We start from the raw sequence: 14,164 nt of genomic DNA, 5'->3' as shown, positions 1-14,164 counted from the left end.
CGGGTCTTCTGTGTTTTAAACGCATTATTACTGCTAACACTTATATGTGTCTCTAGGGCTTGAAATGACGGTTTCTGCATTCTCCAAAGAAAGGGATTCTAAACTGCTACAAACACACATCAGTTTAACTCTGGAATTTGAATACACACACTGACAACCATTCTGCTAGATAGCTCCGTTTTGGTTTTAGAGCAAGGTATTTCTCTTTACAGCCTGTTCTCCCATCCACTCTGGAATGTCCAAACGCAGCTTTTAGAAGAAACGTGTTCCTACCTCGCTGAATCTAAACATAGATGCAACTTCCTAAAAGGAACCAACACACAGCAGATGAGTTCGTAAGAAACGGGTCTTCTTTGTTTTAAACGCATTCTTACTGCTAACTCTTATATGCGTCTCGAGGGCTTGAAATGACTGATTCTGCATTCTCCAAAGAAATGGTTTCTGACCTGCTGCAAACACACATCAGTTTAACTCTGGCTGTTGAATACACACATTGACAACCATTCTGCTAGATAGCTCCGTATTGGATTTAGAGCAAGATATTTCTCTTTACAGCCTGTTCTCCCATCCACTATGGAATGTCTAAACGCAGCTTTTAGAAGAAACGTGTTTCTACCTCGCTGAATCTAAACATAGATGCAACTTCCTAAAAGGAACCAACACACAGCAGATGACTTCGTAAGAAGCGGGTCTTCGGTGTTTTAAACGCATTCTTACTGCTAACTCTTATAAGCGTTTCTAGGGCGGGAAAAGACTGTTTCTGCATTCTCCAAAGAAAGGGTTTCTGAACTGCTGCAAACACACATATGTTTAACTCTGGAAGTTGAATACACACATTGACAACCATTCTGCTAGATAGCTCCGTTTTGGTTTTAGAGCAAGGTATTTCTCTTTACAGCCTGTTCTCCCATCCACTCTGGAATGTCCAAACACAGCTTTTAGAAGAAACGTGTTTCTACCTCGCTGAATCTAAACATAGATGCAACTTCCTAAAAGGAACCAACACACAGTAGATGAGTTCGTAAGAATCGGGTCTTCTGTGTTTTAAACGCATTCTTACTGCTAACTCTTATAAGCGTTTCTAGGGCGTTAAAAGACTGTTTCTGCATTCTCCAAAGAAAGGGTTTTTGAACTGCTTCAAACACACATATGTTTCACTATGGATGTTGAATACACACATTGACAACCATTCTGCTAGATAGCTCCGTTTTGGTTTTAGAGCAAGGTATTTCTCTTTACAGCCTGTTCTCCCATCTACTCTGGAATTTCCAAACGCAGCTTTTAGTAGAAACGTGTTTCTACCTCGCTGAATCTAAACATAGATGCAACGTCCTAAAAGGAACCAACACACAGCAGATGACATCGTAAGAAGCGGGTCTTCTGTGTTTTAAACGCATTCTTACTGCTAACTCTTATATGCGTCTCTAGGGCTAGAAATGACGGTTTCTGCATTCTCCAAAGAAAGGGTTTCTAAACTGCTGCAAACACACATATGTTTAACAATTGAAGTTGAATACACACATTGACAACCGTTCTGCTACATAGCTCCGTTTTGGTTTTAGAGCAAGGTATTTGTCTTTACAGCCTGTTCTCCCATCCACTCTGGAATGTCCAAACGCAGCTTTTAGAAGAAACGTGTTTCTTCCTCGCTGAATCTAAACATAAATTCAACTTCCTAAAAGAAACCAACACACAGCAGATGACTTCGTAAGATGGGGGTCTTCTGTGTTTTAAACACGTTCTAACTGCTAACACTTATATGCGTCTCTAGGGCTTGAAATGACTGTTTCTGCATTCTCCAATGAAAGGGTTTCTGAACTGCTGCAAACACACATCAGTTTAACTCTGGCTGTTCAATACACACATTTACAACCATTCTGCTAGATAGCTCCGTTTTGGGTTTAGAGCAAGGTATTTCTCTTTACAGCCTGTTCTCCCATCCACTCTGGAATGTCCAAACGCAGCTTTTAGAAGAAACGTGTTACTACCTCGCTGAATCTAAACATGGATGCAACTTCCTAAAAGGAACCAACACACAGCAGATGAGTTCGTAAGAAGCGGGTCTTCTGTGTTTTAAACGCATTCTTACTGCTAACTCTTATATGTGTCTCTAGGGCTAGAATTGTCGGTTTCTGCATTCTCCAAAGAGAGGGTTTCTGAACTGCTGCAAACACTCATATGTTTAACTCTGGAAGTTGAATACACACATTGACAACCATTCTGCTAGATAGCTCCGTTTTGGTTTTAGAGCAAGGTATTTCTCTTTACAGCCTGTTCTCCCATCCACTCTGGAATGTCAAAACGCAGCTTGTAGAAGAAACGTGTTTCTACTTCGCTGAATCTAAACATAGATGCAACTTCCTAAAAGGAACCAACACACAGGAGATGAGATCGTAAGAAGAGAGACTTCTGTGTTTTTAACGCATTCTTACTGCTAACTCTTTTATCCGTCTGTAGGGCGGGAAAAGACTGTTTCTGCATTCTCCAAAGAAAGGGTTTCTGAACTGCTGCAAACACAAATCATTTTAACTCTGGAAGTTGAATACACACATTGACAACCATTCTGCTAGATAGTCCCGTTTTGGTTTTAGAGCAAGGTAATTCTCTTTACAGCCTGTTCTCCCATCCACTCTGGAATGTCCAAACGCAGCTTTTAGAAGAAACGTGTTTCTACCTCGCTGAATCTAAACATAGATGAAACTTCCTAAAAGGAACCAACACACAGCAGATGAGTTCGTAAGAAGCGTGTCTTCTGTGTTTTAAACGCATTCTTACTGCTAACTCTTATATGCGTCTCTAGGGCTTGAAATGACTGATTCTGCATTCTCCAAAGAAAGGGATTCTGAACTGCTGCAAACACACATCAGTTTAAGTCTGGCTGTTGAATACACACATTGACAACCATTCTGCTAGATAGCTCCGTTTTGGTTTTAGAGCAAGGTATTTCTCTTTACAGCCTGTTCTCCCATCCACTCTGGAATGTCCATACGCAGCTTTTAGAAGAAACCTGTCTCAACCTCCCTGAATCTAAACATAGATGCAACTTCCTAAAAGGAACCAACACACAGCAGATGAGTTCGTAAGAAGCGGGTCTTCTGTGTTTTAAACGCATACTTACTGCTAACTCTTATAAGCGTCTCTAGGGCGAAAATGACGCTTTCTGCATTCACCAAAGAAAGGGTTTCTGAACTGCTAGAAGCACACATCAGTTTAACTCTGGAAGTTGAATAAACACATTGACAACCATTCTGCTAGATAGCTCCGTTTTCGTTTTAGAGCAAGGTATTTCTCTTTACAGCCTGTTCTCCCATCCACTCTGGAATGTCCAAAGGCAGCTTTTAGAAGAAACGTGTTTCTTCCTCGCTGAATCTAAACATCGATGCAACTTCCTAAAAGGAACCAACACACAGCAGATGAGTTCGTAAGAAGCGGGTCTTCTGTGTTTTAAACGCATTCTTACTGCGAACTCTTATATGTGTCTCTAGGGCTAGAATTGACGGTTTCTGCATTCTGCAAAGAAAGGGTTTCTGAACTGCTGCAAACACACATATGTTTAACTCTGGAAGTTGAATACACACATTGACAACCATTCTGCTAGATAGCTCCGTTTTGGTTTTAGAGCAAGGTATTTCTCTTTACAGCCTGTTCTCCCATCCACTCTGGAATGTCCAAACGCAGCTTTTAGAAGAAACGTGTTTCTACCTCGCTGAATCTAAACATAGATGCAACTTCCTAAAAGGAACCAACACACAGCAGATGAGTTCGTAAGAAACGGGTTTTCTGTGTTTTAAACGCATTCTTACTTCTAACTCTTATAAGCGTCTCTAGGGCGAGAAAAGACTGTTTCTGCATTCTCCAAAGAAAGGGTTTCTGAACTCCTGCAAGCACATATCAGTTTAACTCTGGAAGTTGAATACACACATTGACAACCATTCTGCTAGATAGCTCCGTTTTGGTTTTAGAGCAAGGTGTTTCTTTTTACAGCCTGTTCTCCCATCCACTCTGGAATGTCCAAACGCAGCTTTTAGAAGAAACGTGTTTCTACCTCGCTGAATCTAAACATAGATGCAACTTCCTAAAAGGAACCATCACACAGCAGATGACTTCGTAAGAAGTGGGTCTTCTGTGTTTTAAACGCATTCTTACTGCTAACTCTTATAAGCGTTTCTAGGGCGGGAAAAGACTGTTTCTGCATTCTCCAAAGAAAGGGTTCTGAACTGCTGCAAACACACATATGTTTAACTCTGGAAGTTGAATACAAACATTGACAACCATTCTGCTAGATAGCTCCGTTTTGGTTTTAGAGCAAGGTATTTCTCTTTACAGCCTGTTCTCCCATCCACTCTGGAATGTCCAAACGCAGCTTTTAGAAGAAACGTGTTTCTACCTCGCTGAATCTAAACATAGATACAACTTCCTAAAAGGAACCAACACACAGCAGATGAGTTCGTAAGAAGCGGGTCTTCTGTGTTTTAAACGCATCCTTACTGCTTACTCTTACAAGCGTCTCTAGGGCGGGAAAAGACTGTTTCTGCATTCTCCAAAGAAAGGGTTTCTGAACTGCTGGAAGCACACATCAGTTTAACTCTGGAAGTTGAATACACACATTGACAACCATTCTGCTAGATAGCTCCGTTTTGGTTTTAGAGCAAGGTATTTCTCTTTACAGCCTGTTCTCCCATCCACTCTGGAATGTCCCAACGCAGCTTTTAGAAGAAACGTGTTTCTACCTCGCTGAATCTAAACGTAGATGCAACTTCCTATAAGGAACCAACACACAACAGATGAGTTCGTAAGAAGCGGGTCTTCTGTGTTTTAAACGCATTCTTACTGCTAACTATTATAAGCGTCTCTAGGGCGGGAAAAGACTGTTTCTGCATTCTCCAAAGAAAGGGTTTCTGAACTGCTGCAAACACACATATGTTTAACTCTGGAAGTTGAATACACACATTGACAACCATTCTGCTAGATAGCTCAGTTTTGGTTTTAGAGCAAGGTATTTCTCTTTACAGCCTGTTCTCCCATCCAGTCTGGAATGTCCAAACGCAACTTTTAGAAGAAACGTGTTTGTACCTCGCTGAATCTAAACATAGATGCAACTTCCTAAAAGGAACCAACACACAGCAGATGACTTCGTAAGAAGCGGGTCTTCTGTGTTTTAAACGCATTCTTACTGCTAACTCTTATATGCGTCTCTAGGGCTGGAAATGACTGTTTCTGATTTCTCCAAAGAAAGGGTTTCTGAACTGCTGCAAACACACATCAGTTTAACTCTGGCTGTTGAATACACACATTGACAACCATTCTGCCAGATAGCTCCGTTTTGGTTTTAGAGCAAGATATTTCTCTTTACAGCCTGTTCTCCCATCCACTCTGGAATGTCCAAACGCAGCTTTTAGAAGAAACGTGTTTCAACCTCGCTGAATCTAAACATAGATGCAACTTCCTAAGAGGAACCAACACACAGCAGATGACTTCGTAAGAAGCGGGTCTTCTGTGTTTTAAACGCATTCTTACTGCTAACTCTTATATGTGTCTCTAGGGCTTGAAATGACGGTTTCTGCATTCTCCAAAGAAAGGGTTTCTGAACTGCTGCAAACATAAATCAGTTTATCTCTGGAAGTTGAATACACACATTGACAACCATTCTGCTAGATAGCTCCGTTTTGGTTTTAGAGCAAGGTATTTCTCTTTACAGCCTCTTCTCCCATCCACTCTGGAATATCCCAACGCAGCTTTTAGAAGAAACGTGTTTCTACCTCGCTGAATCTAAACATAGATGCAACTTCCTAAAAGGAACCAACACATAGCAGATGAGTTCGTAAGAAGCGGGTCTTCTGTGTTTTAAACGCATTCTTACTGCTAACTCTTATATGCGTCTCTAGGGCTTGAAATGACTGATTCTGCATTCTCCAAAGAAAGGGTTTCTGAACTGCTGCAAACACACATCAGTTTAACTCTGGCTGTTGAATATACACATTGACAACCATTCTGCTAGATAGCTTCGTTTTGGTTTTAGAGCAAGGTATTTCTCTTTACAGCCTGTTCTCCAATCCACTCTGGAATGTCCATACGCAGCTTTTAGAAGAAACCTGTTTCAACCTCCCTGAATCTAAACATAGATGCAACTTCCTAAAAGGAACCAACACACAGCAGATGAGTTCGTAAGAAGCGGGTTTTCTGTGTTTTAAACGCATTCTTACTGCTAACTCTTATAAGCGTCTCTAGGGCGGGAAAAGACTGTTTCTGCATTCTCCAAAGAAAGGGTTTCTGAACTGCTGGAAGCACACATCAGTTTAACTCTGGAAGTTGAATAAACACATTGACAACCATTCTGCTAGATAGCTCCGTTTTGGTTTTAGAGCAAGGTATTTCTCTTTACAGCCTGTTCTCCCATCCACTCTGGAATCTCCAAACGCAGCTTTTAGAAGAAACTTGTTTCTTCCTCGCTGAATCTAAACATAGATGCAACTTCCTAAAAGGAACCAACACACAGCAGATGAGTTCGTAAGAAGCGGGTCTTCTGTGTTTTAAACGCATTCTTACTGCTAACTCTTATATGTGTCTCTAGGGCTAGAATTGACGGTTTCTGCATTCTGCAAAGAAAGGGTTTCTGAACTGCTGCAAACACACATCAGTTTAACTCTGGAAGTTGAATATACACATTGACATCCATTCTGCTAGATAGCTCCGTTTTGGTTTTAGAGCAAGGTATTTCTCTTTACAGCCTGTTCTCCCTTCCACTCTGGAATGTCCAAACGCAGCTTTTAGAAGAAACGTGTTTCTACCTCGCTGAATCTAAACTTATATGCAACTTCCTTAAAGGAACCAAAACACAACAGATGAGTTCGTAAGAAGCGGGTCTTCTGTGTTTTAAACGCATTCTTACTGCTAACTATTATAAGCGTCTCTACGGCGGGAAAGACTGTTTCTGCATTCTCCAAAGAAAGGGTTTCTGAACTGCTGCAAACACACATATGTTTAACTCGGGAAGTTGAATACACACATTGACAACCATTCTGCTACATAGCTCCGTTTTGGTTTTAGAGCAACGTATTTCTCTTTACAGCCTGTTCACCCATCCACTCTGAAATGTCCAAATGCAGCTTTTAGAAGAAACATGTTTCAACCTCGCTGAATCTAAACATAGATGCAACTTCCTAAAAGGAACCAACACACAGCAGATGACTTCGTAAGAAGCGGGTCTTCTGTGTTTTAAACGCATTCTTACTGCTAACTCTGACAAGAGTTTCTAGGGCGGGAAAAGACTCTTTCTGCATTCTCCAAAGAAAGGGTTTCTGAACTGCTGCAAACACACATCAGTTTAACTCTGGCTGTTGAATACACACATTGACAACCATTCTGCTAGATAGCCCCGTTTTGGTTTTAGAGCAAGGTATTTCTCTTTTCAGCCTGTTCTCCCATCCACTCTGGAATGTCCAAACGCAGCTTTTAGAAGAAACGTGTTTCTACCTCGCTGAATCTAAACATAGATGCAACTTCCTAAAAGGATCCAACACACAGCAGATGAGTTCGTAAGAAGCCGGTCTTCTGTGTTTTAAACGCATTCTTACTGCTAACTCTTATATGTGTCTCTAGGGCTAGAATTGACGTTTTCTCCATTCTCCAAAGAAAGGGTTTCTGAACTGCTGCAAACACACATATGTTTAACTCTGGAAGTTGAATACACACATTCTCAGCCATTCTGCTAGATAGCTCCGTTTTAGTTTTAGAGCAAGGTATTTCTCTTTACAGCCTGTTCTCCCATCCACTCTGGAATGTCCAAACGCAACTTTTAGAAGAAACGTGTTTCTACCTCGCTGAATCTAAACATAGATGCAACTACCTAAAAGGAACCAACACACAACAGATGAGTTCGTAAGAAGCGGGTCTTCTGTGTTTTAAACGCATTCATACTGCTAACTCTTATAAGCGTCTCTAGGGCTAGAATTGACGTTTTCTCCATTCTCCAAAGAAAGGGTTTCTGAACTGCTGCAAACACACATATGTTTAACTCTGGAAGTTGAATACACACATTGACAACCATTCTGCTAGATAGCTCCGTTTTGGTTTTAGAGCAAGGTATTTCTCTTTACAGCCTGTTCTCCCATCCACTCTGGAATGTCCAAACGCAGCTTTTAGAAGAAACGTGTTTCTACCTCGCTGAATCTAAACATAGATGCAACTACCTAAAAGGAACCAACACACAGCAGATGAGTTCGTAAGAAGCGGGTCTTCTGTGTTTTAAACGCATTCATACTGCTAACTCTTATAAGCGTCTCTAGGGCTTGAAATGACTGTTTCTGCATTCTCCAACGAAAGGGTTTCTGAACTGCTGCAAACACACATCAGTTTAACTCTGGCTGTTGAATACACACATTGACAACCATTCTGCTAGATAGCTCCGTTTTGGTTTTAGAGCAAGGTATTTCTCTTTACAGCCTGTTCTCCCATCCACTCTGGAATGTCCAAACGCAGCTTGTAGAAGAAACGTGTTTCAACCTCTCTGAATCTAAACATAGATGCAACTTCCTAAAAGGAACCAACACACAGCAGATGAGTTCGTAAGAAGCGGGTCTTCTGTGTTTTAAACGCATTCTTACTGCTAACATTTATAAGCCTCTCTAGGGCAGGAAAAGACTGTTTCTGCATTCTCCAAAGAAAGGGTTTCTCAACTGCTGCAGACACACATCAGTTAAACTCTGGAAGTTGATTACACACAATGACAACCATTCTGCTAGATAGCTCCGTTTTGGTTTTAGAGCAAGGTATTTCTCTTTTCAGCCTGTTCTCCCATCCACTCTGGAATGTCCAAACGCAGCTTTTAGAAGAAACGTGTTTCTACCTCGCTGAATCTAAACATAGATGCAACTTCCTAAAAGGAACCAACACACAACAGACGAGTTCGTAAGAAGCGGGTCTTCTGTGTTTTAAACGCATTCATACTGCTAACTCTTATAAGCGTTTCTAGCGCGGGAAAAGACTGTTTCTACATTCTCCAAAGAAAGGATTTCTGAACTGCTGCAAACACACATCAGTTTAACTCTGGAAGTTGAATACACACATTGACAACCATTCTGCTAGATAGCTCCGTTTTGGTTTTAGAGCAAGGTATTTCTCTTTACAGCCTGTTCTCCCATCCACTCTGGAATGTCCAAACGCAGCTTTTAGAAGAAACGTGTTTCTACCTCGCTGAATCTAAACATAGATGCAACTTCCTAAAAGGAACCAACACACAGGAGATGAGATCGTAGGAAAAGGGACTTCTGTGTTTTAAACGCATTCTTACTGCTAACTCTTTTATCCGTCTGTAGGTCGGGACAAGACTGTTTCTGCATTCTCCCAAGAAAGGGTTTCTGAACTGCTGCAAACACAAATCACTTTAACTCTGGAAGTTGAATACACACATTGACAACCATTCTGCTAGATAGCTCCGTTTTGATTTTAGAGCAAGGTATTTCTCTTTACAGCCTGTTCTCCCATCCACTCTGGAATGTCCAAACGCAGCTTTTAGAAGAAACGTGTTTCTACCTCGCTGAATCTAAACATAGATGCAACTTCCTAAAATGAACCAACACACAGCAGATGAGTTCGTAAAAGCGGGTCTTCTGTGTTTTAAATGCATTCTTACTGCTAACACTTCTATGTGTCTCTAGGGCTAGAATTGACGGTTTCTGCATTCTCCAAAGAAAGTGTTTCTGAACTGCTGCAAACACACATATGTTTAACTCTGGAAGTTGAATACACACATTGACAACCATTCTGCTAGATAGCTCCGTTTTGGTTTTAGAGCAAGGTATTTCTCTTTACAGCCTGTTCTCCCATCCACTCTGGAATGTCCAAACGCAGCTTTTAGAAGAAACGTGTTTCTACCTCGCTGAATCTAAACATAGATGCAACTTCCTAAAAGGAACCAACACACAGCAGATGAGTTCGGAAGAAACGGGTTGTCTGTGTTTGAAACGCATTCCTACTTCTAACTCTTATAAGCGTCTCTAGGGCGGGAAATACTGTTTCTGCATTCTCCAAAGAAAGGGTTTCTGAACTCCTGCAACCACACATCAGTTTAACTCTGGAAGTTGAATACACACATTGACAACCATTCTGCTAGATAGCTCCGTTTTGGTTTTAGAGCAAGGTATTTCTCTTTACAGCCTGTTCTCCCATCCACTCTGGAATGTCCAAACGCAGCTTTTAGAAGAAACGTGTTTCTTCCTCGCTGAATCTAAACATAGATACAACTTCCTAAAAGGAACCAACACACAGCAGATGAGTTCGTAAGAAGCGGGTCTTCTGTGTTTTAAAAGCATTCTTACTGCTAACTCTTATATGTGTCTCTAGGGCTAGAATTGTCGGTTTCTGCATTCTCCAAAGAAAGGGTTTCTGAACTGCTGCAAACACACATATGTTTAACTCTGGAAGTTGAATACGCACATTGACAACCATTCTGCTAGATAGCTCCGTTTTGGTTTTAGAGCAAGGTATTTCTCTTTACAGCCTGTTCTCCCATCCACTCTGGAATGTCCAAACGCAGCTTTTAGAAGAAACGTGTTTCTACCTCGCTGAATCTAAACATAGATGCAACTTCCTAAAAGGAAACAACACACAACAGATTAGTTCGTAAGAAGCCGGTCTTCTGTGTTTTAAACGCATTCTTACTGCTAACTCTTATATGCGTCTCTAGGGCTTGAAATGACTGTTTATGCATTCTTCAAAGAAAGGGTTTCTGAACTGCTGCAAACACACTTCAGTTTAACTCTGGCTGTTGAATACACACATTGACAACCATTCTGCTAGATAGCTCCGTTTTTGTTTTAGAGCAAGGTATTTCTCTTTAGAGCCTGTTCTCCCATCCACTCTGGAATGTCCAAACGCTGCTTTTAGCAGAAACGTGTTTCTACCTCGCTGAATCTAAACATAGATGCAACTTCCTAAAAGGAACCAACACACAACAGATGAGTTCGTAAAAAGCGGGTCTTCTGTGTTTTAAACGCATTCTTACTACTAACTCTTATAAGCGTTTCTAGGGCGGGAAAAGACTGTTTCTGCATTCTCCAAAGAAAGGGTTTCTGAACTGCTGCAAACACCCATATGTTTAACTCTGGAAGTTGAATACACACATTGACAACCATTCTGCTAGATAGCTCCGTTTTGGTTTTAGAGCAAGGTATTTCTCTTTACAGCCTTTTCTGCAATCCACTCTGGAATGTCCAAACGCAGCTTTTAGAAGAAACGTTTTTCTTCCTCGCTGAATCTAAACATAGATGCAACTTCCTAAAAGGAACCAACACACAGCAGATGAGTTCGTAAGAAGAGGGTCTTCTGAGTTTTAAACGCATTCTTACTGCTAACTCTTATATGCGTCTCTAGGGCTTGAAATGACTGTTTCTGCATTCTCCAAAGAAAGGGTTTCTGAACTGCTGCAAACACACTTCAGTTTAACTCTGGCTGTTGAATACACACATTGACAACCATTCTGCTAGATAGCTCCATTTTGGTTTTAGAGCAAGGTATTTCTCTTCACAGCCTGTTCTCCCATCCACTCTGGAATGTCCAAACGCAGCTTTTAGAAGAAACGTGTTTCTACCTCGCTGAATCTAAACATAGATGCAACTTCCTAAAAGGAACCAACACAGCAGATGAGTTCGTAAGAAACGAGTTTTCTGTGTTTTAAACGCATTCTTACTTCTAACTCTTATAAGCGTCTCTAGGGCGGGAAAAGACTGTTTCTGCATTCTCCAAAGAAAGGGTTTCTGAACTCCTGCAAGCACACATCAGTTTAACTCTGGAAGTTGAATACACACATTGACAACCATTCTGCTAGATAGCTCCGTTTTGGTTTTAGAGCAAGGTATTTCTCTTTACAGCCTGTTCTCCCATCCACTCTGGAATGTCCAAACGCAGCTTTTAGAAGAAACGTGTTTCTTCCTCGCTGAATCTAAACATAGATACAACTTCCTAAAAGGAACCAACACACAGCAGATGAGTTCGTAAGAAGCGGGTCTTCTGTGTTTTAAACGCATTCTTACTGCTAACTCTTATAAGCGTCTCTAGGGCGGGAAAAGACAGTTTCTGCATTCTCCAAAGAAAGGGTTTCTGAACTGCTGCAAACACACATCAGTTTAACTCTGGAAGTTGAATACACACAGTGACAACCATTCTGCTAGATAGCTCCCTTTTGGTTTTAGAGGAAGGTATTTCTCTTTACAGCCTGTTCTCCCATCCACTCTGGAATGTCCCAACGCAGCTTTTAGAAGAAACGTGTTTCTACCTCGCTTAATCTAAACATAGATGCAACTTCCTAAAAGTAACCAACACACAGCAGATGAGTTCGTAAGAAACAGGTTTTCTGGGTTTTAAACGCAGTCTTACTACTAACTCTTATAAGCTTCTCTAGGGCGGGAAAAGACTGTTTCTGCATTCTCCAAAGAAAGGGTTTCTGAACTGCTGCAAACACACATATGTTTAACTTTGGAAGTTGAATACACACATTGACAACCATTCTACTAGATAGCTCCGTTTTGGTTTTAGAGCAAGGTATTTCTCTTTACAGCCTTTTCTGCCATCCACTCTGGAATGTCCATACGCAGCTTTTAGAAGAAACGTGTTTCTTCCTCGCTGAATCTAAACATAGATACAACTTCCTAAAAGGAACCAACACACAGCAGATGAGTTCGTAAGAAGCGGGTCTTCTGTGTTTTAAAAGCATTCTTACTGCTAACTCTTATATGTGTCTCTAGGGCTAGAATTGTCGGTTTCTGCATTCTCCAGAGAAAGGGTTTCTGAACTGCTGCAAACACACATATGTTTAACTCTGGAAGTTGAATACGCACATTGACAACCATTCTGCTAGATAGCTCCCTTTTGGTTTTAGAGCAAGGTATTTCTCTTTACAGCCTGTTCTCCCATCCACTCTGGAATGTCCAAACGCAGCTTTTAGAAGAAACGTGTTTCTACCTCGCTGAATCTAAACATAGATGCAACTTCCTAAAAGGAAACAACACACAACAGATTAGTTCGTAAGAAGCGGGTCTTCTGTGTTTTAAACGCATTCTTACTGCTAACTCTTATAAGCGTCTCTAGGGCGGGAAAAGACTGTTTCTGCATTCTCCAAAGAAAGGGTTTCTGAACTCCTGCAACCACACATCAGTTTAACTCTGGAAGTTGAATACACACATTGACAACCATTCTGCTAGATAGCTCCGTTTTGGTTTTAGAGCAAGGTATTTCTCTTTACAGCCTGTTCTCCCATCCACTCTGGAATGTCCAAACGCAGCTTTTAGAAGAAACGTGTTTCTTCCTCGCTGAATCTAAACATAGATACAACTTCCTAAAAGGAACCAACACACAGCAGATGAGTTCGTAAGAAGCGGGTCTTCTGTGTTTTAAAAGCATTCTTACTGCTAACTCTTATATGTGTCTCTAGGGCTAGAATTGTCGGTTTCTGCATTCTCCAAAGAAAGGGTTTCTGAACTGCTGCAAACACACATATGTTTAACTCTGGAAGTTGAATACGCACATTGACAACCATTCTGCTAGATAGCTCCCTTTTGGTTTTAGAGCAAGGTATTTCTCTTTACAGCCTGTTCTCCCATCCACTCTGGAATGTCCAAACGCAGCTTTTAGAAGAAACGTGTTTCTACCTCGCTGAATCTAAACATAGATGCAACTTCCTAAAAGGAAACAACACACAACAGATTAGTTCGTAAGAAGCCGGTCTTCTGTGTTTTAAACGCATTCTTACTGCTAACTCTTATATGCGTCTCTAGGGCTTGAAATGACTGTTTATGCATTCTCCAAAGAAAGGGTTTCTGAACTGCTGCAAACACACTTCAGTTTAACTCTGGCTGTTGAATACACACATTGACAACCATTCTGCTAGATAGCTCCGTTTTTGTTTTAGAGCAAGGTATTTCTCTTTAGAGCCTGTTCTCCCATCCACTCTGGAATGTCCAAACGCAGCTTTTAGCAGAAACGTGTTTCTACCTCGCTGAATCTAAACATAGATGCAACTTCCTAAAAGGAACCAACACACAACAGATGAGTTCGTAAAAAGCGGGTCTTCTGTGTTTTAAACGCATTCTTACTGCTAACTCTTATAAGCGTTTCTAGGGCGGGAAAAGACTGTTTCTGCATTCTCCAAAGAAAGGGTTTCTGAACTGCT

The sequence above is a fragment of the Saimiri boliviensis genome, chromosome 18 (assembly GCF_048565385.1).
Source record: "Saimiri boliviensis isolate mSaiBol1 chromosome 18, mSaiBol1.pri, whole genome shotgun sequence".
Classification (NCBI taxonomy): domain Eukaryota; kingdom Metazoa; phylum Chordata; class Mammalia; order Primates; family Cebidae; genus Saimiri; species Saimiri boliviensis.
This window is presented reverse-complemented; position numbering follows the sequence as displayed.